The sequence below is a fragment of the Schistocerca serialis genome, chromosome 1 (genome assembly GCF_023864345.2).
Source record: "Schistocerca serialis cubense isolate TAMUIC-IGC-003099 chromosome 1, iqSchSeri2.2, whole genome shotgun sequence".
NCBI classification, from domain to species: Eukaryota; Metazoa; Arthropoda; class Insecta; order Orthoptera; family Acrididae; genus Schistocerca; species Schistocerca serialis.
Genome location: NC_064638.1, coordinates 969,080,363 through 969,106,645, shown reverse-complemented (window position 1 = coordinate 969,106,645; position 26,283 = coordinate 969,080,363).

Below are 26,283 nucleotides of genomic sequence, written 5' to 3'. Positions count from 1 at the left end.
TCAAGAACGCCTTTAAGGCGACAAAGACACCAATTTCAACACCTCACAGAGTTTGAAAGAGGTTATGTGACGTTCTTTCTGCGATATTGTAGAGAAACTTGGCAGAGGTGTAGCCACTGTGCATGGTTGCTGGCAGCAGTGCTCACGAGAAAGTACGGTCGTAAGAACAACGGGCTCCAGACGGCCACATGGTACTACCGAGAGGGAAGACCATCGTCTTCGGCGTATGGCTGGCGCACAATACTGCAGCTGCAGCAACATTTTGAGCAGCAGTTGGCTGCACAGTGACACAACGAAGGTTATCTCACACACAGCTCCGAACCAGACACCTTGCAGCGTGCATTCCAATGACCCCAAATCACCATTTGTGTCAAGCGAGAGCTCTTGCAGGTCAGGCTGGAGGTCTGTAGTGTTTTTGTGTTTTCTGATGAAAGTTTGTTCTGCCTCGGTGCCTGTGCTGGCGGGATGTTGGTTACATGGAGACCATTGAGGCCTGCAACAAACCTGGCTACGTGCTTGTTGCACTGGTCCTGCGCCTCGATTTACGGTGTGGGGTGCGAATTCGTATGACAGCAAGAGCACACTCGTGCTTATCCCCTGCACTCTGACTGCAACTGTGTACATCAGTCTGGTTATTCGACCTGTTGTACTGCCATTCATAAACAGCATTCCAGGGGTATTTTCCAACAGGATAACGCTAGGCCGCTTACCGATATTCTAACCCAATATGCTCTACAGAGTGTAAACATGTTGCCTTGGCCTACTCGATCACCAGGCTTGTCTGCAGTCGTGCTCCTATGGGACATCATCGGATGACAACTCCGTCATCCACAAACAGATGGTTCAAATGGCTCTGAGCACTATGGGACTTAACATCTGAGGTCTAAGTCCCCTAGAACTTAGAGCTACTTAAATCTAACTAACCTAAGGACATCACACACACCCATGCCCGAGGCAGGATTCGAACCTGCGACCGTAGCGGTCGCGCGGATCTAGACTGAAGCGCCTAGAACCGCTCGGCCTGTCCGGCAGGCTCCACAAACAGCTTTACCAGTCCCTGTATTGACCGACCATCTGCAACAGACATGGAACTCCATCCCACAAACTGACAATAGCAATTATACAATACAAAATGTATTCTGGTTGAAATGCTAGCATTCAACGGTCTGACCGTTGCACCGGTTATTAACGTACCAGCATTTCACATTTGTAACGGCTTATCTCGCGCTTACATTAACCTTGATCTTGGAATGTTAATCACTTGAATGTAGTACCTAGACAAATGCATTCCCAAAATTTCATTACTCTACATTGATTATATTTTGATGTTGCGATATTTTTCCGTCTGTATATTTACAGAGAGAGAGCCGTGCTCACAGGGAAACCACATATGTATAGGCTACAAGTCAGCGGAAGTACCGAAAGACGAAAAGCGAATTTCTATCCCGCCCTTTATCATGACTTTCTTCGTGAGAGTACGATGTGAGTGTGTCCTGGACACAGTGTACGAAGAAAACCCCTAAATTACAGTGGTACCAAATGCTGCTTTGGAGCCGAAAATTAGGTAGCGCAGTTACGCAGTCATTACGAATAATTTTGATCAAGTTCCTTACAGCCATTTAATAGACCGCTTTTTTAACAACGAAGCTGACCTCAGGAAGTTGCTTGGCTTGCTTATTGGCTAACTGTACAAAAGAAGCAGCTTCTTGTACGGAATCTTAACTACTGGATGAAGCTAAATGCCAAATTGTTGCATTTGACGGAATTAGGTTAGCAAGTGTTGTGGATGCGTGAGACTGCTCTTCAAAGTGACAAACATATTCAATCAATTTTATAGCCAGTATGGTGGTGAACGTGGTCTTCTTGAGATGTGGCCATGTGAAGCTCTTTCCCGCAAATGTAACATGACCCTTATAACTATTTATGTGAAATGTACTTCTGTTGTTACGTGGTTTTCATTTCGTAAACAGTGAATGAATCCATTTCCTATGTTGAATACTCTAAGGTTGATTCATGTATTACAGTTCTGTACAATAATATTGGAGCAAAATAAATTAATATCCTCAGAGGTAAGCAATTGCAGTCTATCAGATAGAAATTAAACCAGCTTTCTCTCAAAGTCTGTACAACATGCAGTGAAAATTAGAAGTATTTAGACAACCATAGGTGACAAATCATGTTAACTATTGATTAGAAGATGCACAATGATGATGCAAATTTGTTTTTTCCATTACGTGTGTTCAAAGTCTACATTCAGTGAAACATTATTGTTAACTTGAATTTACTTCAATAAATATTCGAAAGTGCTAAAGTTAAAGAAATAATTAGCGATCCTGAATGTTCATTGTACTGTTAAACATACAACCAGCCGCAATAGTAGGTACTACAATTTCAGAATGGTACAGGTTATTCATACATTATTTTACTGTATGTATTTTAACGTAAGTGTTATTTAACGTTGTGGACCGTGTAAGTTGATATTGTCTGGGAGTGCAGGTTTTAATAAGGAATTGAATTTTTTGTTCCTCTTCTGATGTGTTTTGATGAGAATTCACAACTGTGTAGCTCGAGCGGATTATCTCGTCTTTTCCTTCTAATGCCTTGTGGTAAATTAAAGCTCATTCCTCATTAATGACGGCCGTGTAATATGGAAACAAGCTGTAGAATCGCAGATGACAAAGTTCCTTGTATTAAATCATAAACAGATGTAGGGCACCGTGCCTGCAGTAAGCAGGCAGCGGACAGTGCATATTAAGCCCAGTTTACACGACGACATTGGGTTGCGCCACTCGTTGCGTGGAATGAGTTGCACGCAAATGGTTTCACATTTGACCGTAGACACGGCGAAACCAGCATATACTTCAGTTTCGTCGTTTTGTGGGTTCCTGTGTCGTGTCTGAAATGAATGTTTTGGCAGCTGCACGTCGCACGAGTTGTAATGGAGTTAAAGCTTGTTGCGTGGAATAGCTGCATACGAAAAAAAAAAAAGAAACGTGTTTCGATTCGTGACTGAATGAAGACATGACGTCATTTCGGTTGCTCAGCATTCTTGCTGAAATAATTTGTAATGGAAGATCGAAGATGTTCTTTTACGGCCGGCCTGGGTGGCCGAGCGGTTCTAGGCGCTACAGTCTGGAACCACGCGACGGCTACGCTCGCAGGTTCGAATCCTGGCTCGGGCATGGATGTGTGTGATGTCCTTAGTTTAGTTAGGTTTAAGTAGTTCTAAGTTCTAGGGGCTGATGACCTCAGAAGTTAAGTCCCATAGTGCTCAGAGCCATTTGAACCATTTATTCTTTTACGTATCTTAGAATGTTCCCAGAACTGTTAACATTTATGCTAAATAGAGTTAATTGTGCGATAAGTAATTGTAATGAATGAAGCACTGTCGCTAGAACTGAAATTACAGATCACATTGCATGCATTACAATCGAGAACACTCGGCATATTATATGATGCGGTTTTAGTGATGATACTTTCTCATTAACACCAATAACTATTAACAGTAATAATTATTAACATTAACAGCAGTAATTATTCGAAGCAGGCCGCATTAAGAAGAGCATGGTTTGCAAACTACTCTCTTGAAGATAGATCTGTACAGTGGCAATATTTCAAAATTCAAACATATGTGAATGGGGAGCACTGCTGCGACGTTTTAAATAGAAGAATATTGAATAAAGACTGCAGCTTCTTGATTTGCGTTGCCTTCCCTCCTGTCAACAATATTCCTTAAAAAAAAGGGTGGGCCATCTCGGATTTTAGTCTTGTAGACAAGAGCATTTCTACAGCCAGAATTACATTTGCTTATATTTTTCTTAATTCAGTTGTATATGTGCTCTTATTTCAAAAAATTTTGCCCTGCAGCTCAGATATTGTCAAACTATCTATGTTCTGATCGAACATGACGATCCCGGGAGCAGCAACATGTTACTTATTTTTGTAACCAGCATCACTGAAATCCCAGAAACACCTATGAAAAGCATAGATATCCAAAAAGCGAATATTATTCTGTTGCGTGCAACCTAGTGTCGCCGTGTAAACTAGGCCCTAGAGTCTAGGGCCGCACAAGGCGCATGCACCGGTGCATCGCACAGTGCAGACTGCAGAAGACGGCTGCTCTATGTTGACGACGGTGCAGACCCCCCACTCCTCGGGTTTTCGCAACAGCGCTGCCTCACTTCCTTAGCTTGTGTCACTCACGCCGCCTGTCTTGACCTGTTTCAAAGCTTTTACTCTGTTGTCTTCGTCATTGGCAAATACTGATGTACACTAGATGGAGAGCTTAGTTTGGTGTACCGATACAAAAGAGATTTATATAATAACTGTAATGGTAACAATTTTAAATTTGGTTTCAACACAAATGTATCTTCCTATTTGCTCTTTATTTTATTTCCAATTATGCTACTAAGATCTGGAACAAGAGATTGGCTGACAGCAATTCTGAGAGAATTTTTAAATTACAATTAGAAATACTCGCACCCAGTCTAGTTTTTGTACAAGACAAAACAGGAAAAAACCTTTCACACACACAAGTGGAACCAAACATAGAAATAATCTTCGCTGCTTCTCTGTGTAACTTGGAAAATTCTTCCTTCGGAAAATTCTGGTAGAATTGGAGCAAACCTTTTGTATTGTAAAACACATCCTTTCGGTGAGCATCGCTTTGCAGATAAATTAGTTCGAAATGTAAATCTGAAGGCGCACTTTCAATATCCATCGAAAAAGGTTTCACAAAAACATCGAGAACTGGCTGCAGGTAGGTAATTTCCTGAAACAATAACAAAGCCAATGTTAACAAATGAAAGTAATGTCAGCCGTTGTTTCGAAGTACTAAAATGCGATAGATTTTAATAAACATGTAATGTGTACTATTGGTTTTACTTTAATATTACACTTGCATATGTAACGCAGTCTCCTTTATTTAGCTGTATGTCATATACCGGCACATTACCTGGAATCGGTCGTTAAACGCATTTTCACGGAATTGTAGCATCTCGACGTATTTTTCAAAGCGCGCTCCTTCCTGCACAGATGCTGTCAAACAAAAACATAGTACCGCTTTGATTAGAGAGGTTATAAAAATCAGGCTGTTTTAATAAAGGTAAAATTTATATCTCGCTTACCTAGTTCAGAAAAGTGTTGCGTATTTTTCTCTGAAAGGTTGTTTTTGAGGACCATCAGTTTATACCGGAAAGCGTTTGTTTTGCTGATCATATCGTTGATGAGATTGTTTTCTTTTTGAGTTTCAGACTTAAATCATTTAGGAGAGCCATAATGTCTGCTAAAAATCCTAAATCAGCTACCCATTCAGGGTCATGAAAAAGTGGTCCGGACGTCTTTTGCTCTCCAAAAACTGAGCCACAGTGTGGCGTAGTCGAAAAATTCGGGAAATCACTTTCCCTTTGCTCAGCCAGCGCACCTCAGCGTGGTAGGGAATATCTGGATACTCCTCTTCAAAGGAAATCATAAATTCTTTGAATAGATGATGAGTGAGTCCATGAGAACGAATGTAGTTCACGTTACGCACCACTACCTTCATCACATCTTGAAGACCGATAAGTTTCGCACAAAGAGCCTCTTGGTGTGCAAAACAATGAACGGAAGGTAAATTCAGCATGTTAAGTTTTTTTCCGCAGTAGGCCAATAAACCCTTTTGCTTTACCGCACGTTGCTGGTGCCATGTCTGTGGTTACGGAAAACAGCTTTTCCCAAGGGAATCCTATTCCTTCAGCTGCCATTTCAACAGCTGCTAAAATATCCGCCCCTGTAACAGTGTCCTTCAACGAAATCATATCCAGGAGCTCTTCCGTTACGCCGGCCGGTGTGGCCGAGCGGTTCTAGGCGCTTCAGTCTGGAACCGCGTGACCGCTACGGTCGCAGGTTCGAATCCTGCCTCGGGCATGGGTGTGTGTGATGTCCTTAGGTTAGTTAGGCTTAATTAGTTCTAAGTTCTAGGCGACTGATGACCTCAGAAGTTAAGTCGCATAGTGCTCAGAGCCGTTTGAACCATTTCTTCCGTTACATGTAGGTCGTCGTCCACGCCACGCAAAAATATTGCTAACTGAGCCGTGTCGTTAGTATCCGTGGACTCATCAAGTGCGATGGAGTACGCTAGGAAGTTTTCAATTTTGGCCGCCAGTTGTTCATGCAAATTCTCAGCAATGTCGTTGATTCTCCGATGTATTGTCATTCTGGAAAGTGGTATTCTGCTGTACGCGGGAGCTAATGTGGGATTCATTGTCTCTACTACGTCCAACATAATGTATTTTATTAATGGCCCGTCCACAAATGGCCTCCCAGCTCTTGCTAAACGTAGAGCAACTTTGTAACTAGCTCTGAGAGTCATTTCGCAACACCCCTCATCTTGTTCACCCGAAAGTAGAGAAAAAAAGATATGTTAGAAATAATTTATGTGAAAACGAAAATTAAGGAATCTAAACAAATGTTATTTCGTTTCGCATGACCTTTAACCAAAATATACATGCTAAAGTACTTGCAACAAACCTCGTTTGTAGATACAGAATTCTCTTCTGCAAGAGTTTGCAACTTCCGTAATTCTTCCTCTCTGGTATCCCCTGTTATATCACTATACTTGTCTGAATGCAATTTGCCGTAGTGCCTTTCAATAGACGATTTTCTGACACACGTAATTAGTCTACCGCAGATTAGACATTTGGCTTTATCGTTACAACGCACAAAAAAGTAGGAGAATTCCCATTCCGGTTTAAATTGACTTTCGGCAATTTTCCCTTTTTTTGGAGCACATGGTTCCATTATTCCCGTAATTGTCTTGCGCTTACATATTCCAATGTAGACTAAGCCATCTGGCAGCGCATACGGCAGTGCACAGCGTCGGCCTCACCTAGCAAGCCGAGTTGAGGCGAAGTATGCCGAGTTGAACCGATGCACTGTGCAGGCACTCGCTGCACCTCGCTTTGCACGCGTGCGGTTTTCCGTGTTTGTGCGGCCCTGCCCTAGACTCAGGAGCCAGGCTAGACGACGTGGACGCGTGCTGCTGTAAGCTTTTCTCACAGATGTGACCTACTGGTAAGTGACCTTTGTGCCTACTCCTTCCCGCATCCAGTTGTCGCTGTGTCCAGCAGGGCACCCACTGAAGTAGCGTGGCAAATGACGTGACACATGCCGTAATATCTGCGTAACAGTGACGTGGGATGTGCGCAACTAGGTGCCAGTAGAGGTAACGTGGCACCATGTCTTTCTCGCATTATGAGTGTTGTGGCTTTAGTGAGCTTAATTAATGTTTAATGTAAATAAAGCAAAGCTACTCTGTCTCTGAATCTCGTTTGTCAGTTAAACTATCAAATTTTGCATAGAAAATTAAAAATCACTGATTTGGGTTTTGTGTGTGTTCTCTGCTATCCTATCTTTCTCATTCGATTTTGAGACTACTATTCGATAAAAAAAATTTGATATTTCGGACCTTCTCGTCTGATGAGGTGCGACAATATAGCAATGAGACTGATGCGAAAAAAAATGTTGCTTACCGTTTTAGTCAAGATGAATGTTGTCTCCTTCAAAGTAGCTCCCTTCTGATTGCACACACTTTTCCCAGTGCTTCTGCCATTGATGGCAACATTTCTGGAACTCATCTTCTGCGTAATATCCTCCAGGACCCTTGTCACAGCTTTTTGGACATCTTGTGTTGTTTGAAAATAGTGTCCCTTAACCACCGTTTTGACTCTTGGAAATAGAAAAAAGTTGCACGGAGACATTTCTTATGAATAAGGTGGCTGTGGCAGTAATGAAATTTGTTTTGAGGTTAAAAATTGCTGTACTGACAGAGCAGTATGAGATGGCGCATTATCGTAATGCAGAATCAAATTATCAGCAATGTTGGCACAGACACGAAGAACTCTTTTACAAAGTCTTTCTAAAATTTATTTGTAGTAATATTGGTTAACTGTTTGTCCAGGAGGCAACCACTCTTTATGAACAATCCCTTGGAATCAAAGAAGCACACAAGCATGCATTTCAATTTTGACTTTCACATTTGTTCTGCCTTCACTAAACGTTTTATGCCAATGAAAAACTTGATCTCTTGACATAACTTCCTCTCCAAAACCCTTCTGAAGCTTACCGTAAGTTTTCGTCACGGTTTCAGCCAATGTAACGCAAAAAGAAATGGCATACTGTTGCACAGTATTATGTAGTTCCATTTCCGTGACGAGAGACACAAACACATGTTATCTTATTACAGCACAACTCACAGCTGAGCAGTTGCAAATGGTTCAAATGGCCCTGAGCACTATGGGACTCAACTGCTGTGGTCATCAGCCCCCTAGAACTTAGAACTACTTAAACCTAACTAACTTAAGGACATCACAAACACCCATGCCCGAGGCAGGATTCGAACCTGCGACCGTAGCAGCAGCGCGGGTCCGGACTGGAGCGCCTAGAACCGCACGGCCACCGCGGCCGGCGAGCAGTTGCATCAATGCGCCGCTTGGACTAGAAGCAGCTTATAGACCAAGGCTAAAGATATTGTGCATACGCAAGCCTGCAGGGTTACCACATCTTGCAAAGAAAATCAGTCTCATTACTTTATTGTCGCACCTCACATACCATATATTGACAATGAGTTGGCTGTATTTTCGTAATTATTTACAGTTATTTTGATGTTTCAAAATTAAGTAGTTGCTGTAACATATTTTTAGAAGTCTGCGGTTAGAAAAGTATTCGCTGACCAGTTTAAAGCTGGTAAATTTTAGGACACATATATCTGCATACAAAATGAATCTAAAACATCGAAATTGTTTTTAACACTGGAACATAGTTATATCTCATTCCAGGCTCGAATAAATAATTGGTATACAATGTTCGAGAATGAATGGTCAAATTCAGAGCTGTGACAGACACGCTCATTTGAAGCAAAGAACGTCATTAGCATATTTCTCCTATTTCAAATGATTTCTGAGGTAAAACACATTTATTGTAGATTCGTTTCCGTTCATTCACAGTGTTCATACAAAACGCTTAATATAATTACTTGCATTTTTTGGAAAATTCGTTTAATGAACACCTTGAGGACGTTCCTGTGGCCATCCAGATTGCAGTGTACATGCAGCGTCATGGAGCCCCTCCACATTTTACCAGACATGCCAGGCAGCACCCTAACCGCCCTCCTGCAATGATCTTTAGTTCCCAGTTGTTAGTAAAGGCGGTCAGTGTGTCTCGCCAAAAGGACGGAGTCTACGTGTGGAGTTGAGCAGTTTCATGGGAGTGGGACGGCGGTCTCCTCCGTGCTTTTTTTAGCTGGAATCGGCACCTGCCGTCAGTGAGGACAGAGACTGCTGAACATCCACTGGCATCTACGGAGAATAATTACGCGTGACATTTTTGTCTATTTTGTATGGGCATCAAAGGACAGGAGGCCATGGCGCCATACGATCAGCTTCAGAGTGTCAGTTGCTTTCGCTCCAAATTTTGGGTAATCTAATCGAATGAGTCGTGCTCTTACAAGTTAATATGAGCAGAATATTTGTTGAACGTCAGCTGTGTGACATGGCAAACGTTTAGGTAAACTCCAACGTTTCTTTTATTGTTGGTATGAGACTTTACAAGTTTCACTTACCGAAATTAGACATTGCATTTTGGTCCTTATTGCTGATGCATTTCTTGTTCTTTCATCCCTAAGTTTGAGATGGACATAAATTCTTCCAAATTAAATGTGTCTTCAAATTGTGACATCCAGTATGCTTTAGTTACATCAGTAGTAAAATTCCATTACACGTTCTTTGCTCAAGGGAAGATACACTGGCCGCCCGGAGTGGCTGAGCGTTTCTAGGCGCTACAGTCTGGAACCGCGCGACCGCGAAGGTCGCAGGTTCGAATCTTCCCTCGGGCATGGATGTGTGTGGTGTCCCTAGGTTAGTTAGGTTTAAGTAGTTCTAAGTCCTAGGGGACTGTTGACCTCAGAAGTTAAGTCCCATAGTTCTCAGATCCATTCGAACCATTTTTTTTTAACATACACTATTTGTTCATCAATGTCAACAACAACAGTTATTGAACCTTTTATGAGGGAGAGTGTTTGCGCTAACAAAAAGCAAAAAAAAGCTGGATTCGTCTCTGTAGTACAATTAATTGGCCATCTCAGGTCGGCAGAAATTACAGCCATGGATTTTTGTTTATGGTATCTAATTAAGTCTGACGTGTACAAACGATATGTGAGTATGTGAGATGAACTGCTTGGTCGCACCATGGACTCTACTGCCCTAATTAGTGAACGTGCAGAGGCACATAGACAAGCAACCCATGTTCTTCAGAGAGTTCACAAGTGCCCTGGAATTGACGGTGGAATATTCAAACATTTGCTGCGAACTGAAGAGAAACTGTAATGTGATACGTGGAATAACGCTTAGACGTGAATGTATTAAAAACTCATATTTTCCAATCAACACTTTGTAAAAAGAACGTTGTGACGTTTACTAACTATTGTACAGTGTCAGCCCTAGAATGTGCTGGATAATACCGAAAATAAGAAGCAATGTACATTACCTGTATTCCATCGTGGAAGTAATTCAGAATAGGTATATGAAGTTTTTACCTCGAATATTCGTTGCTGTCACATACCTCAATACTGAGTGTTCATAATGGCACGCACGGTAATTCGAAGTTATACAGTGATCAGCTTTGAGACGCCACGCTAGACTGTAAAGCCACCCCGCCAGGCTAGTCGAGAGCGCTAATGCGGTGCTTGCTGGAGTCGGGAAACCGCGCCAGCCCCGTATCGAATCCGCCCTGCGGATTAACGACGAGGACTGGTATGCCGTCTAGCCTGGATGTGGTTTTTAGGCGGTTTTCCACTCGCTAGGTGAATAACGGGCTGGTCCCCACGTTCCGCCTCAGCTACACGGCTCAGAGACATTTGAAAAGTTCGCACTATTTCATGGCTTACACTAGACGCAAACAGGTGGGGTACACTGCTTATGGAGGGGTAGTATTTTGGGGTGGCGGCAGGAAGGACATCCTACCACCCTCTACAACTAACTCTGCAGTACCACGGCCGACCCTGCGTTGCAGAATGATAAATGCCCAAAGAAAGTAAGAAAAAACTCGACTCTAACGCCACGCAGTATATGAACTTATGGCTCGTGTTTCTCTTTTGTATGTGGTATATGAAGTCAGTTACTAGCACATTTCGAATTAACATTGCTTAAGAGTTATTTAAATTTAAAAAAAACTAGCGATAATTGCAGGTACAGTGCCAGTATTAGATACACAGGGTGAAGAAGAAATGTCTCACATAGCGGTCGGTATGCGATCCGCATCCCAGTTCAGAACGAAAGTGTATCTAACAAAAGAGAGTCCAGCAATTAGGGTTAATAGAAATTCGAGTTAAAAAAAACGGAGCTCTGGCAACGCTGTAACTGCGTGCAGAGTGGCCAATAGCAGGTAGCATCAACTCTGCAGCGAACCGGAACTGTCCCAATTGCTCAATGAGACAAGGCAATGTTCAGGCCGCCTTAGTGGTAAACAATTTTTTTCCAATTATAGCATCAAATTGTATCCAATTTACACCACCACAGTGCGGTATCTTGTGTGTTTCTTTCTGTTGCTGTAACTTTTGTTTGAACATTAAGACATAACATAAGCTTCTTGCAAACGTAAAAGACAATATTTCGTCCATAACTCAAATAAATCGAACAGAAAATAGTGGATACAGTAACATAGTCTGTATCCAACAAGGTACAAAAAACGCAATAGCTAGGTTGCACTAGATTGCACATTATACTGCTCACAATATTTCTATTTTGAACATTTATCATCCAGGCGTACCTTCACAGAGCCGATATGTACATACACGAACAACGTTTACTTTAGAGAAGACGCTCAATGCGATCACCTTGCATTGGAAACACTTCATCAATCGATGGATCATACTTTTCTGGACCGTACACAACACACCTGCTTACGCCATTGCCGAAGCGGCATGCACGCGAGCTATTAGATCGTGGACATCCATGAGTGAAGTACTATAAACTTGTCCCTTTAAGGGCCTCTACAAATCAAAATCTAGTGGATTAAGGTCCTGGAAACCTGGATGCCCGGACATTGGACTTCCACGACCAATCAATGCCCCTGGAAACGCTTCATTTAAATAGTTATGAACATTCATTGCAAACTTTTGCCGTGTACCATCATGCTAAAAACATAAAACTTAGCTGCCGCCGAACATCGCAGCTTTAAGCCAAAGCGTGCCCAAAAGCTACGTTCTCAGGTGATATGTGGGCTGTGTTCCCACCTATACTGGCTGTTATAGATGTTCAAAATACCTTCGCTAGTGAAGTTAGACTCGTCAGTCCGTATCACGTTTTTTTTAATAATATGTTCGTTATCTTCCACTTCGTGCAAAAATCATTCACTAAACAGTATTCACAGAATAGTGATCTTCTGGCCGCTGGTAAGTCAACGTATTATGATGCCGATGCAGTTCCTCACGGGGAAACGCTTCAACCACCAGGTTTTGAGATATTTGGAGTTGCTGTGCAATATCACGGGTACTTCACTGAGGTGACTGCTGAAAGCTTTCAACAATCGTGTCCTCTGTTTGTGGAGTACGTCTAGTCCCTGGAAGTCATGTATCCATTACTTGTGGGCGAAGATTATCGGTTTCCCGAAGGCATTGCTTCATGCTATGAAAAAAGTTCTTATCATGATTGTGGCTTTGAGTGTATCGTGCAGCATACAGGTATGAATGAGCAGCAGCAGCTGCTTGGTTATTGGATGCACCTAGCACCAAAAGCACACCGACGTATTCATTGTTTGTGTACCCCCCTGCCCCCCTGGGAAGCTTCCCGACGTGAATTAATAGGACCGATTGTTGTCCAAAATTAAAGCTACAAACTGCTAATTCCCGCGTCCTGCGTCTAATTCACGATATAATCACACAAACTGTCAACAGATGTCGTTACGATCGTGTTCTGCACGGAAGATGGCGTTCCTATCAACGGAGAATCACACCAGCAATGACGTCAGAGTATCTATCAAGTGCGGTGGTGTTTGCAGGGTAGTCCCACATCCACAGTCGCTGTGTAGTCACAGGCGACGCAGTATGACACAGAGAAGATGCCTGCAGAATCTGTGCTGTGGAGGGCCATAGGAAGAATGGAAGCAGGAGATTCGCAAACTGATATGGCACGATGGCTTAATTTGAATCGTTTTGTTGTTTCTCGGATGAGGCGACAGTTTATAGAGAATGAAACTGTATCTCGGAGATCAGGACAGGGCCGACCACGTGTGACGTCAGAAAAAGTGGACCATCATTTGGCTGTAAGGACACAACGGTACCATCTTAGTAATGCACTGTAACTGGCATATGACCTCACAGCGTCCTCTGGAAGTGTTGTATCCAGGCAAACGGTGTGCAAAGGCTTCAGAAGAGTGGCCTTTATTGTTGGAGACCTGATTTGTGTATACCTCTGGCGTATCTTGACAGAAGGGTATGCCTAGAGAGGAGCCGTCAACATGCCACCTGGACAGTCGAAAGGTGCGCCAACGTTCTTTTCTCAGATGAGTCCCGATTTGTTGTGGAGAGCTATTCTCGATGGATTTGTGTTTGGAGGGAACGTGGAACACGATTTCGGGAACCGAACTTTATGGAAAGAGACCGATATCGAGGAGGATCCCAAATGACGTGGACAGGGATTATGTTGACCACTGGAACACCTTTTCATGTTATTGTACGAGTGAGTCAGCGAGTTTTAATTGCTGACAGGTATTGTGAGGAGATCTTGGGATCTCATGCGCGGCTGTGGACCTAGACTTCGTCCTGATGGACGATAATGCTAGACCTATTAGAGCACAATTTGAATCCCATAGAACATGTCTGGGATGCATTAGGGAGAGGGTTGCATCACGTCAGTATCCACCAACCACTCTCCAAGACTTGCGAGCATCTCTGCAGGAAGATTGGGCGTTATTGCCTCACCATGATATTGAAGATGTCATTCGCAGTGTGTCCCATCGTTGACAGGCCTGTATTGGTGCTAGAGGTGGTCATACTCCGTATTGGGCACACTAACCTGTTGTTAGAATGTGTGTGCAAATCCGTTAACCTGGAAACAACGGAGAAAATTTTTGTCTACTATTACGCATGTTGCAGTTGATTACGTTCTGTATTCTTTAGATTGTTTCTACTTTACTATCACTTGTTTATATTGTTTTGTGGCAAAATAATCGCAACTTTGGGAAGTTCGGTTGTACACTCCGCGGTTAGTAGCCACATGCATGGAGTTTGATGGATTCCTCTGTCACGTGACAGGCTATTGTCGGGTGACAAAATGATGTCCTGCTTACAAACGACGATAACTAGGAAAACGAGATCCAAAAAGATAATAAAGGACGCTGATGAGGATTCGAACCACAGCTCCATGGCCCATGTGGGTTTGACACCCCAGCTGCCTACTCAGTCACCTACGTGTCCTGGTACGGCAGTGCAAGTTGAGACGGGTTCCTTTGTACATTCCGGTGCGATGAACTACGTGAGAATGCTGGTAGTTCATCGTTTTCGTGAATATGTGTCAAAATGCACCGGAGCTGATACTAAGAGACAAACTTTTAACTTGAATCTATGTGAGGAATCGCATACCAATCTCCAAATACAGCACTTTTTTCTTCACATTGTATGCTATATGTATTTCGTCTGCACTAACACTTTCACTCACGAAACATTCAATTACTATTTTTGTTTAGATGTTGACGAACGAATGGTGTGTGTTCCAACGAGCAATGAATGTGGAATGTGATTTTGTTATTGATGTAACTGAAATGTACTGCATGTCATCAACTTTAAGAGACATTTACTATGAAACGATTAGTGACTACCACAAAAGTAGGTCAAAGGAGAACAAATTTGTCAGCAATGGGAAACAGAACGCTATGTCTTTTTTAATTTTATTTATTTATTTTGTAAAGGAAACTAGAAAAGTATCTTCTCAACAATAAAAGAAATGTAGCAGTTTTTCGAAACAGCAGTTTATCAAAACCTTATCATGCAGCTGACGTTCCAAAAACATTCCACTCACGTGAATTTGTAAAGGGGTGACTAATTGGATAGAATAAGCAAAAATTGAGGCAAAAGCAACTGAATTTCCCTTACTGCTCGGATGGTGCCAAGGCGTCCAGTCTTTTAATGTCCACACAAAACAGGAAAAAAAATGTCGTGCTTAACTGTTCTCTGTGGAAGCCAGTGGCGGCACGGCAGTCTGCACCTCAGTGAGGACAGGCCGATTTAAGCTAACGAAAGCTAGAAGACATACTCCCTCGAATCTGCTCAGCTCCCCAGGGATCCGCGCCCCTCCCAATGAGACACCCTGACTACCATCTGCCGACAATCAGGAACTGGAGATGACTGCAGGAATGCAACTTTTCAGTCAGAAAAAAGCGTATCTTTCCTCCCAAGCAAATATGCCCAGTGCTCTCAGTGAAAACGATTGGAATAAAGGCAGAAACATGAAAGAACATCGCACAGTGGTACGTCAAAGTCATGTCACAATTTTTTGTACACTGAAATAGATCGAACACAAATACAAACAGAACAACATTTGAGACATTATTTGTTGAATTTGTAGTAATCATTTGGAGTCCGAATATTACAGGACGAAGTAGCCATAAAGTTATGACCCTATTACAACTTTTGTCTACAGAAATAGGCTGAAGATAAAACCTTGTCATTTTTGTAAAACAAGGACTAAAACACAAACACAAACCGGACAACATTTAAGACATTACCTTGTCAGTTCAACTGCGTTAGACCTTTTGGAGGCTGCAAATTACAGGACGACACAGTGTCCATTTCCTCTGACTCTTTTTCCAGCACATAAAAAATTACGTTAATTAAGTGCAGCGATGTGTAAGTCAAACCTGCACAGCGGCGTAACGGAGCAGTACCAGAAGGGACTGCAGTATGCACGCACGGTCGACTTTACCGCATCTGGGCGTTTGAAGCGTTAAGATAAAACACACCTGAAAATAGATATACGACAACAATAACATGCCAATAACAGACTCGTGCGTTATGTGTCCCGTTTTTATGTTGAAGAATATTTTACGGTAGGATAAGTCTGGTGGTTTTGCCGACGATAAACTGATGAACGCTGGAATGCGTAAAACTCTACGGCCCTATATACTGCTAGCGCAAGCTTCTTATGAGGTCGCAGGAAGAAAACGATACACCATGCCACGCTACGACTATAATAATAAAATATAAAATACTCTGGCGTTTAAAGTAATTCCCCTATTCGTGCCATGAGTAATCTTGATTTACGAACTACTTTTCTTTATTACCGTCACAAACATCTTCCTTGTGGTTTCATCACTTTGGATGCTGTGCGGCGTAGGTTCTTCTGATGTCAACCGGTTTTATCTTCACGAAAGTAAGCGATGAGAAAATTGTGATCAAACACTGTGAAAGCGATGTGAACAGGTCACGACATGTTATGCATTTCGTATCGCTCCTGGCTCTGAGATTATTTTGTGGGTGCATAGCATGGCGATCATGGCTGGATCACACCTCTTATGATAGCGGAAAATGTCTTGTTCCGTTTGACATGTGACGAATGCACTAGGCCTACTCTCATGAAACCGCGGTTCGGGGACAATTGTTTTATTTCTGGAAACTATCAGCTTTGAAGAAACTCTAATCCCAGTCTGTATATTTCTGTGAACAGTCCTCCGTGCACAATTTGAAAACGTAATCCGTCTGCATTCGCTGCCAAATTTTCAGTATATTATGTTTAATCGTTCCGTCGCAATAATAGTGGAAGTAGATTGTCACGTTTTCATTATCGTGAAAAGTATGAATAAAATGAGAAAGGGAAATGGAACCTATGATGCGACCTTTGACGGTGAATATGTGTTTGTGCACTTAAAACTACACCAAATGAAAAGATTGGCCTCTAATTGTCGCCGTGCTTACGTCAGGATTGGTTCAAATAGTTCAAATGACTCTGAGCACTGTGCGACTTAACTTCTGAGGTCATCATTCGCCTAGAACTTAGAACTAATTAAACCTAACTAACCTAAGGACATCACACACATCCATGCCCGAGGCAGGATTCGAACCTGCGACCGTAGCGGTCGTTCGGCTCCAGACTGTAGCGCCTAGAACCGCACGGCGACTCCGGCCGGCGTCAGGATTGTTTGTTAGGTAAGCAATAAATGTGCTGACATTCTTCGACCTGTTCTCCGGTGAAAGAGTCGTTGTGATGCAGTTTTTTGCCTTGTACGTGCGACCTTACGTTATTTAAGTAGTTCTATCAGTCCGTAGTTAATGGTGCGGGTGCTTACTTTGAGTTTGTAAAGTGACATGGCGCAAGTGCTTCCGTACCGTGGTCAGTAAAGAGAAAACTGAATTTCTTGGCATTAGTGAAACCCCAGTGATACGGTTTAGAAGCGAATATCGATAATCATCAAGTTTTGCATACGCAAAGTGAAATTCTGGCAGAAGTCAGGAGTTTGTGTTTGACGCGTTTAGACAGGAAGTCATAAGAGAATGAGGAAGATTAATTTGTAATCTCCCGTCGACAACAGTCAGGAGAGGCGGACGAGCTCGTAACGTGGAAGGAAATCGGCCGTCCCCTCTCAAAGTAACCTTGCGGAATTATCTTTCTCCGATTTAGGGGCATCACGTTATACCTAAATAAAGACACCTGAAGAGGATTTTAACACTGTCTCACGAATACTTTATAGTCACCACACTCATGAGATTACAACAAAGAAAATTCGTGACTTCTATTCGGAAGAACAGTATTCACCGCTATCACGTGATCTGAATAAATTTGAAAACTGAATTCTTGATTTAAATTAATGAGTCGTTGGCGTGTGGTTCGAAAATCAAAATATTACTAAAGGCTATGCCGATGGTGAGTAATTGAATAACAGGGAAGACAGAGGAGTTCTTACTGAAAATTGAAAACACCTATGAAATACTGGATTCACTGTTTATTATAATGATGGGAATTGATGCGCTGCAAATCTATGAAAACTGTTGGTTTGTATTTAATTGGAGGAAAAAATAAATGCCACGTACTGTGAGAGTGGCTCACGAGCGTTCTCGAAAGGATCAGCGATTGTCATATATCAGACTCTGTACTAAATAATACTAAAACCGTTATTAGGAAATCCGTCTAGGGAGTATAGGAACGAATCTATTGGAAAATAGATGGAAAACAATAACAGTTTTGAACATGGCTGTTATTCAGCAACCGTATACTAGTTTCAACATAGGATTAAACAGCCCACCGGTTGTACATAAATGGTAGTTACATTTATAACACTACCACTACTACAGTAATTTTGCTTGCTTTTACCTAAAAAACAGAAAACCCTGTCTCTATGTTGTCACGTATACTATACCCGAACAGAACAAATAGTCCTGTTACGGGAAAAGCCACGTATAACCTTCTTACTAAAATTTAGTTTAGTTCCAAATAAAGTACACTATGTGAGGATAGTCCAGGTTATAGGAAGAGCTAATCAATAGAGTTACCCTTTTTGCGGGATTTGACCCTGTGTTGTGACTAATGGATAAGTAAATCAGACTGTTCTCTTGTTTTACTAAGATCTTACACAGCGGTTAGACAGAAACGCAGTATGAATGATATTATACTGAAGCTAGGACAACTCAGTCCCAAGTTCATTTAGTGGTTTAAAACATGTACTAATGGTCGCCAGCCTATCCAGACAATGAAATAGTGAAGTACTGAAAAAGTATGAACCTTTCCCACTTTCTTGCTACTGTTTAATTTGGTTCATCAAATATATATTACTACACATAAACAATGTTGGACTCACCCTTATACAGTACGTCTTTAAAAGAGAAAAAGTCCAATAGATAAATTCAAGGAAGGTAAAAAGAATTTGGATGATGGGTGGAGGGGGGGGGGGATATTTAGAAAAGAACTTTTCATCATCAACAAACTTAAATAATAAAATACTTAGATACTAAACTGCACAGTTTTTATAATGAACATTTCACTTCAAGGAAACGTCTTTCTCACTGGAATTTTCTTTCAAAAGCTATTATTCGTTGAACTAACTCTGTATAGTCATTTAACATTTTAGTAACCTGGCTACACTGTGACTGAATTTTGCGTAAGCAAACTTTTACTATAACACTTTGCATTAGTTAAGAAATCACAAAAACAGTTTAAATGGTGCCTCTTTACATTAACTTGGTACTTCATAAGTCTGTAAAACAGGATACTCGTATTAATCAAACACCGGGAAAGAACCCTATATAGGTGTATTATTAGGATGAAATAACAGGGTGAAACAGTTTCTTTGAAGTTCAAGAATGATTATTAAAACACAGTTCAAATTAATAGTTCACGCTGTACCAAGTAAAAAAAAAAAATCTTATGTGGTGGCTGTATGCTTGGGTGTCGTAGCTGTGCTATAAGCCGTTTGCAGTCTTTATCTGAGGCATTTTTGTGCAAATTTGCAGGCAAAGCTTCTCTTGCTCCACACAGGTGTTGCCTAGATCTCTACTGCCTACAGACTGTGTGACGTACTTCCCGCAATTGCTCTAGGTAGCGCGCTAATTCGCACTTGCAACCTTTTCAACTCTCCAGAGCCACTTTCGTTTCAAACAAAAGCTCACTGGCTCTTCAATAACACCTATTTCTTACGCTGTTCCTAAGCGTCACCATATCTTAAATTGTCAAATTTACATCAACATGGAAAATTTACACACACAAATATTTTTAAATACAAAATGTCATCAGAAAATTACTTAACGTAATAAACAATTTACATAGTATTTTACATACGTTATGAAATACAATACAAAGAACTTCAAACTCCAGTATAGCACACTTTATTTTTCATCTACAGAAAATATAGTACCAATATGTGAAAATTGTGAAGCAAAAGGAAGTACAAAAAGTTAAATGAACCATAAACAAAATTAATGTTATACATTGACCTAGGTTTCAACACCTACTAGGGCGTGTCTTCATCAAAATGAGATGTAAATCGTAAAATTAATTTTCTAAAAAGCAATAGTCAGAATCTGAAGCGGCCACGTCAAAAGTAAAATATAACGCTCTAGGTAGGAACTGCATGAGCCCGATGTTGTTCCCAGCTGGGCACACGTGGCAAAATCTAGAACGCTCTATTTTATTTTTTACATGAGTATAGCTGGTCCACATTGTAGCTATTGCTTTTTAGCAATGTAATTTTACGATTTACATCTATTCTCATGAAGACACCGCTATCATGTGTCGAAAACTAGGCCAATGTACGTACCGACTATGTGGAACCATTTGGCTGTTTAATTCTACGTTGAAAAGAAGAAAACAATAATATACAGCTTAAATTTAGTGCAACAACTTTCGAGAAATTTGCCGCTATCCTGGGTCACACGCGATCGCTCTTGAGGCCACAAAAATCCTTTCTGAACTTTTACATGTGGCACACTGTAATTCACCGTTATTGCACTTATTTTGGGAATGTAACAAAAACATGACAGCAAAGGAGTACAAGACTTTTAAAATAAGTGAAGCTCTACTGCTGTGCTAGAGCGTTCTTTAAAGTAATCTCAAATATGTATAGAGTAATTCAGTGAGTCACATACACAAAGATGAAAGCGATTGCGTGCAAAGAGCTCTTTGTCCCAAGACAGTAGCAGAATCGTTGCTGACTCAGTTACACGACTGCACCCGCAGCAGGCCTCTGACTTCATCGAAAGAGATGAAGGAATTTTACTGTACTGTTATTAGTTTCGTCTTGCCAAATTAATTACGGATAATCACTGTGCATCGTGTTTCAATTTTACATGTACTCTTAGAAATGTGTAATACGTTTCGTCGATGATTTGTTGGCAGCTACACGTATACTAAACGCTCAGCCATTTTACACTTCACCGTCTCTCAAAAGTCGGATTATTGCCCTATACACGCGATAGCCACTGATCGCAAGAGTGTTCTTCTGGAACATGAAAGCGAAGTTCCACTTTTTGCTGATGGAATAGATGTCTACCTCGCATTTCAAAAGTGACGCCTCATTGATATGACAACTGCACTCCATTACAGCATTACGTAGATTACAGCCACTGCCGCGACAGTTTTACCTACTCGTAATATTTAATAGAATTAGGCGATATTACAGAAGTTCATGCTTAGTAGCCATGTTTCCTCGGCCATAATAGCGGTGGCGGTACTCTCAATCACTGCTTCTCCAATTTTACATTACTGAGATAAATAGATCTACCAGAAATCAATGAACATGAGCTTCTAAATAAAACTGATTGTATATTCATGCAAAGAGGATACGCCGCGAAGGTATGGCTCAATTCCCCCAACTTTTCTTTTCCATTTCCCTCCCTCTTAGTCATCTACTTACATTACTCTAACATTCCTCGCAGTGTCCTGGACCAGATACTATCTTCTTCAGATTTATTTCGTCTGCTTCATGCCATTCGTTTCTAATAGTGTGTCGCCACTCCCATACTACAAGAACGTCACTTCATGAGAAATTTACATAATTATTCAAACCATACTGACATTACTGTCACATCTATGTTCTGTGTTATTACTAGTTTCGTTATTATTATTGGTATTGTCATTAGGTCCAACTCATGTAATATGCACGTTTACAGACCGTCTAAAACGTCTGGCTAGATGAAAGGAAGGGACCGATGGCTCTAATGTCACTAGGTAAAATAAAGACACCTCTACACTTAAAGGGTTTTCCCAGGAGCAATTGTGAGTTTTCTGGTATGTAATGACGATCATTCGAAGCAAAAATTTCTAGTAAACATGGGCCAGAAGACGTACCTTTTCCTAGCAAGTTTGTCTTGTTATGGTCAGAATTACTTCCTAACATATGGATGGCAAAGATATTGTAGTAAAATAGATTTGCTTCACAGTATTGGAGATGAAGAGGCGCTCACACCTCTTAAGGTATGGATTTTAGGACCCATATTTACTAGACTTTTTGCTTAAAATGATAGTTACTGTCATATCCTTGAAAATTGACCATTCCTCCTGGCACACCCTGCATAGCACAGTCTCTGAAGCAGGTGTTGCCATGAAAAAGCTGTTTTGAAACTTTTTGGTGTTCAAGCGTAACGAGCAATGTTATGTAAGACTGGGGTGGTACATCAAATACAGGAAATCAGAAACAGCAGTACACTCCTTGAATTACGGGCAGCTCATTAAATTTCAGGAGTTCCAAATCTTGATCGGACAACTACGATGACAACTACTGAAAATTAGATAAGTCATAGGAACTATGCAGCGCCTGCAGTGTGCAAACAAAGACAATGATTAGAAGATAATGATGTTCTGATTATCAGCTTTTATAATTCAATGGCCACCATATGAAACCATGAATTGGCCTAGAGGTATTGTTTGGCCAAGGCTACTACTCCTTTCGACGTTTCTGCTATTGTATATTGTTTTAGAGTGGGAAAGTACACGAGTTACAATTTTCTTTACATCAAGGGTGACCATTGGTAGTTACGTGACGTGAAGAACAGTATCAACGGTGACGAGGTCTTTGCACCTAACATCAAACAGTGTATTTAATCCTTCTCTGTCGACTATATGTGATTTTATCTAGAATAAAATACACTGGAGCATAAGTTAATACGCGTTTGCTTTGTGACATCGTTTCCTCATATAGCGGCTGACGGTATCACGTTTCCCCTGTCTGAAAGAGACATTCTAGAATAATTCTCTCGATAGTATTTCATAATGGGCTTAGAAAGAGGAATACCACATAACAGAAACGCCGCCACTGTCTCCTAAAAAAATTCATTTTCATTTTCCGAAAATGTTAGTGCCTCACCAGTGACCTGCTGCTTCATATTAAAATTGTAGCTCAATGCTTGCGTGCTACTGAACACATTTTATTTGGTTCTTTCGATCAGCTAGGACTAACACCATATAAATGCAACGACCTACAACAGATCTGTCACTCTGAATACCGTCACTATTAAACTGATGAAAAATTTCATAAGTTCTCCCAGCGCTTCTTTTGGATTTTGGCGTCTTGGACGCACACAAAGAAGAAAGTAAATTAACCGAGTGCAAAATCGTCAGGAGTCATACGAGGTATCATCCTCACTGCGTGACCCACTGAACGTGAGATCAGCTCTGCGCATGAAGTTGTCATGAGACAATCCGCACACAGCAAGCGCGGTGACCTTTGTTTGAGTTACTCACCAGATTTTTCGTAATTTTCGAAAGATTTACCTGTAAATAATACAAAAGGCAAGACTTTGTTGTTCCGCTTGATTTTTGTTACGGATTCCTTAAAGTTTTTGCTTACGTAATGGAAGTAACGCGAGGAATGCCCTCCGCAGCTAGGAATCTCGGGAGTGAAGCTCCCATCATCTGGTTGTCTGCGAGTTGTGGGACGAAACATTCCTGATCATTGTATGTCGCATGCTAAATAAGTATATTTATGATTTTAAAGCCTTATAATTGGAGCACACAGCGTTCCTCTGTGCTTTGCTTATGACGCTTGACAGCATATTCGTTCTGACAACTGTATTCACAAGAAAATTTTGGCAGATACAGGATTCAACCTGAAATGTCGTTTAGAGCACACATCGTCACTGGAAGTACTGGACTATATGGGTGAAAGGACTGATGTATTCGTGTAACAGAAGAAACAGAAATCTCAACGGAAAAACAAACATCATTACGCTGTTTAAATTTACGCAGATGGTGTATAAGCAGGAATTTGTTCTAGTAGCTGATGAATTCCCAAAAAGCTCGAATTACATTTCTGAGTAAACAAGCCAAAGTAAACACTCACTACTGCAGTTGAAACCTCAATAATATTATACAAATAACATTAATTATCGCCCGTGAATCGCATTCTTTAGAATATAAAATAACGTATGTATTACTCTTTTGGAAGTTATGTGTTAATAATTACAACGCCGACCATCAGGTAAACAGATCCTAATGTTATTTCAGCATTATCGGGGAAATTCATCTCCGCAACTTCTGACCGCAAATGTAACTGGTAAATCGGTATATCATCGCAATATTTTACGTGGTGCACTGAAACAATCTATGAGACATATAAGAGAGGAGTGCGTCCTACAATGCTATAAGGGCACGTGGAATGATTTTATGAACGCCAATACTACAGCAGTGGAATAGATTAGACACCTAGATTTAGTCGACTTATTTTTGTTTTATGCAGTGACATTCATTGCATAATATAAATGCACTGCATGTGTGTTCCATACGAATGATGATGATGAAGCTTCACTCCAAGAAACTAGCTTCGCAAGCTTCGTTATGGAGTAACCATATTACACAGTGGTTTCCATCTATATCAACTGCAGACCTACTAGACAGCTTCTACCTCGCGGAGTGGCCGCGCGGTTTGAGGCGCCATGACACGGATTGCGCGGCTGCTCCCTCGGTCATGGGTGTGTGTGTGCTATTCTTAGCATAAGTTAGTTTAAGTAGTGCGTAAGTCTAGAAACCAATGAGCTTAGCAGTTTGGCCCTTAGGAATTCACACACACACACACACACACACACACACATACACACTAGACAACTTTTCGAAAACAGTCAAGACCCTCTCTTCGTCATTTCAGACATTCATTTCAGGATATAGAAACCACCTTCACATCCAGGCTTTTTTTGAGTACTGCTACTACTGCTCATTTGGACCGTTGCTCTATGGCAATCATCTCTATTTTCTAATGGACAACACATTTTTTGTTACTCCTTTCGAAAGTTTCCTAAATCGTTTGCAACACATCACGTCTCATGAAAGAAATATATTGCCCATCCAGTATCCTGCGGGTGCTTTTAACTTCCTGTCAGAACTGTCTTTTTTCTATTCACTATGTTTCATTTAGAACTCAACAGTCGATTTTAAAATATGACTACATTGTAACAATTCTCTTTTTTTGAGTGGCAACCTTGACAGAGCATGGAGAGGACGCACATTTTGAGGAAAATGAAAGAGCGGAGAGGAAACGCAAAGTAGTCAATGATCAATCCCGTTCTTTGCAACGGTATACCGTTAACTCAATTCCTCTGCAATCCTCACAATGGGCGGATTTTGAATAGGGTATACTTGATGCCAAGAAAAAAAGAACGGCCTGTAAAGGTTGGATTTATTTCAAAGTATTTTTACAAAAAATACATGATGTACTACGTCGTGTAATTTACTGTCGATCATGACTCATGTCACTTAAAATAGGCCTCAGAAATAAAGAGAACTCTTTCTAGGGTCGCCTTCTTCAAGCATCAGAGCTTACTGGATCCAGTGTATTGTTGAAACCAGTTTTGCCAAAGATATATTATGATGGACTGTTATGACTGCACAGCGCTAGTTAAATTTCAGTTTAGTAACATGAAAACTTGTAATTTCTCATCATCATCATCATCATCATCATCATAATCATCATTGAAGACTGATTATGCCTTTCAGCGTTCAGTCTGGAGCATAGTTCCCCTTATAAAATTCCTCCACGATCCCCTATTCAGGGCTAACATTGGTGCCTCTTCTGATGTTAAACCTATTACTTCAAAATCATTCTTAACCGAATCCAGGTACCTTCTCCTTGGTCTGCCCCGACTCCTCCTACCCTCTACTGCTGAACCCATGAGTGTCTTGGGTAACCTTGCTTCTCCCATGCGTGTAACATGACCCCACCATCTAAGCCTGTTCGGCCTGACTGCTACATCTATAGGTTTCATTCCCAGTTTTTCTTTGATTTCCTCATTGTGGACACCCTCCTGCCATTGTTCCCATCTACTAGTACCTGCAATCATCCTAGCTACTTTCATATCCGTAACCTCAACCTTGTTGATAAGGTAACCTGAATTCACCCAGCTTTTGCTCCCATACAACAAAGTTGGTCGAAAGATTGAACGGTGCACAGATAACTTAGTCTTGGTACTGACTTCCTTCTTGCAGAAGAGAGTAGATCGTAGCTGAGCGCTCACTGCATTAGCTTTGCTACACCTCGCTTCCAGTTCTTTCACTACGTTGCCATCCTGTGAGAATATGCATCGTAAGTACTTGAAACCGTCCACCTGTTCTAACTTTGTTCCTCCTATTTGACACTCAATCCGTTTATATTTTTTTCCCACTGACATTACTTTCGTTTTGGAGATGCTAATCTTCATACCATAGTCCTTACATTTCTGATCTAGCTCTGAAATATTACTTTGCTAACTTTCAATCGAATCTGCCATCCGGCCAGAGTGGCCGTGCGGTTATAGGCGTTACAGTCTGGAGCCGAGCGATCGCTACGGTCGCATGTTCGAATCCT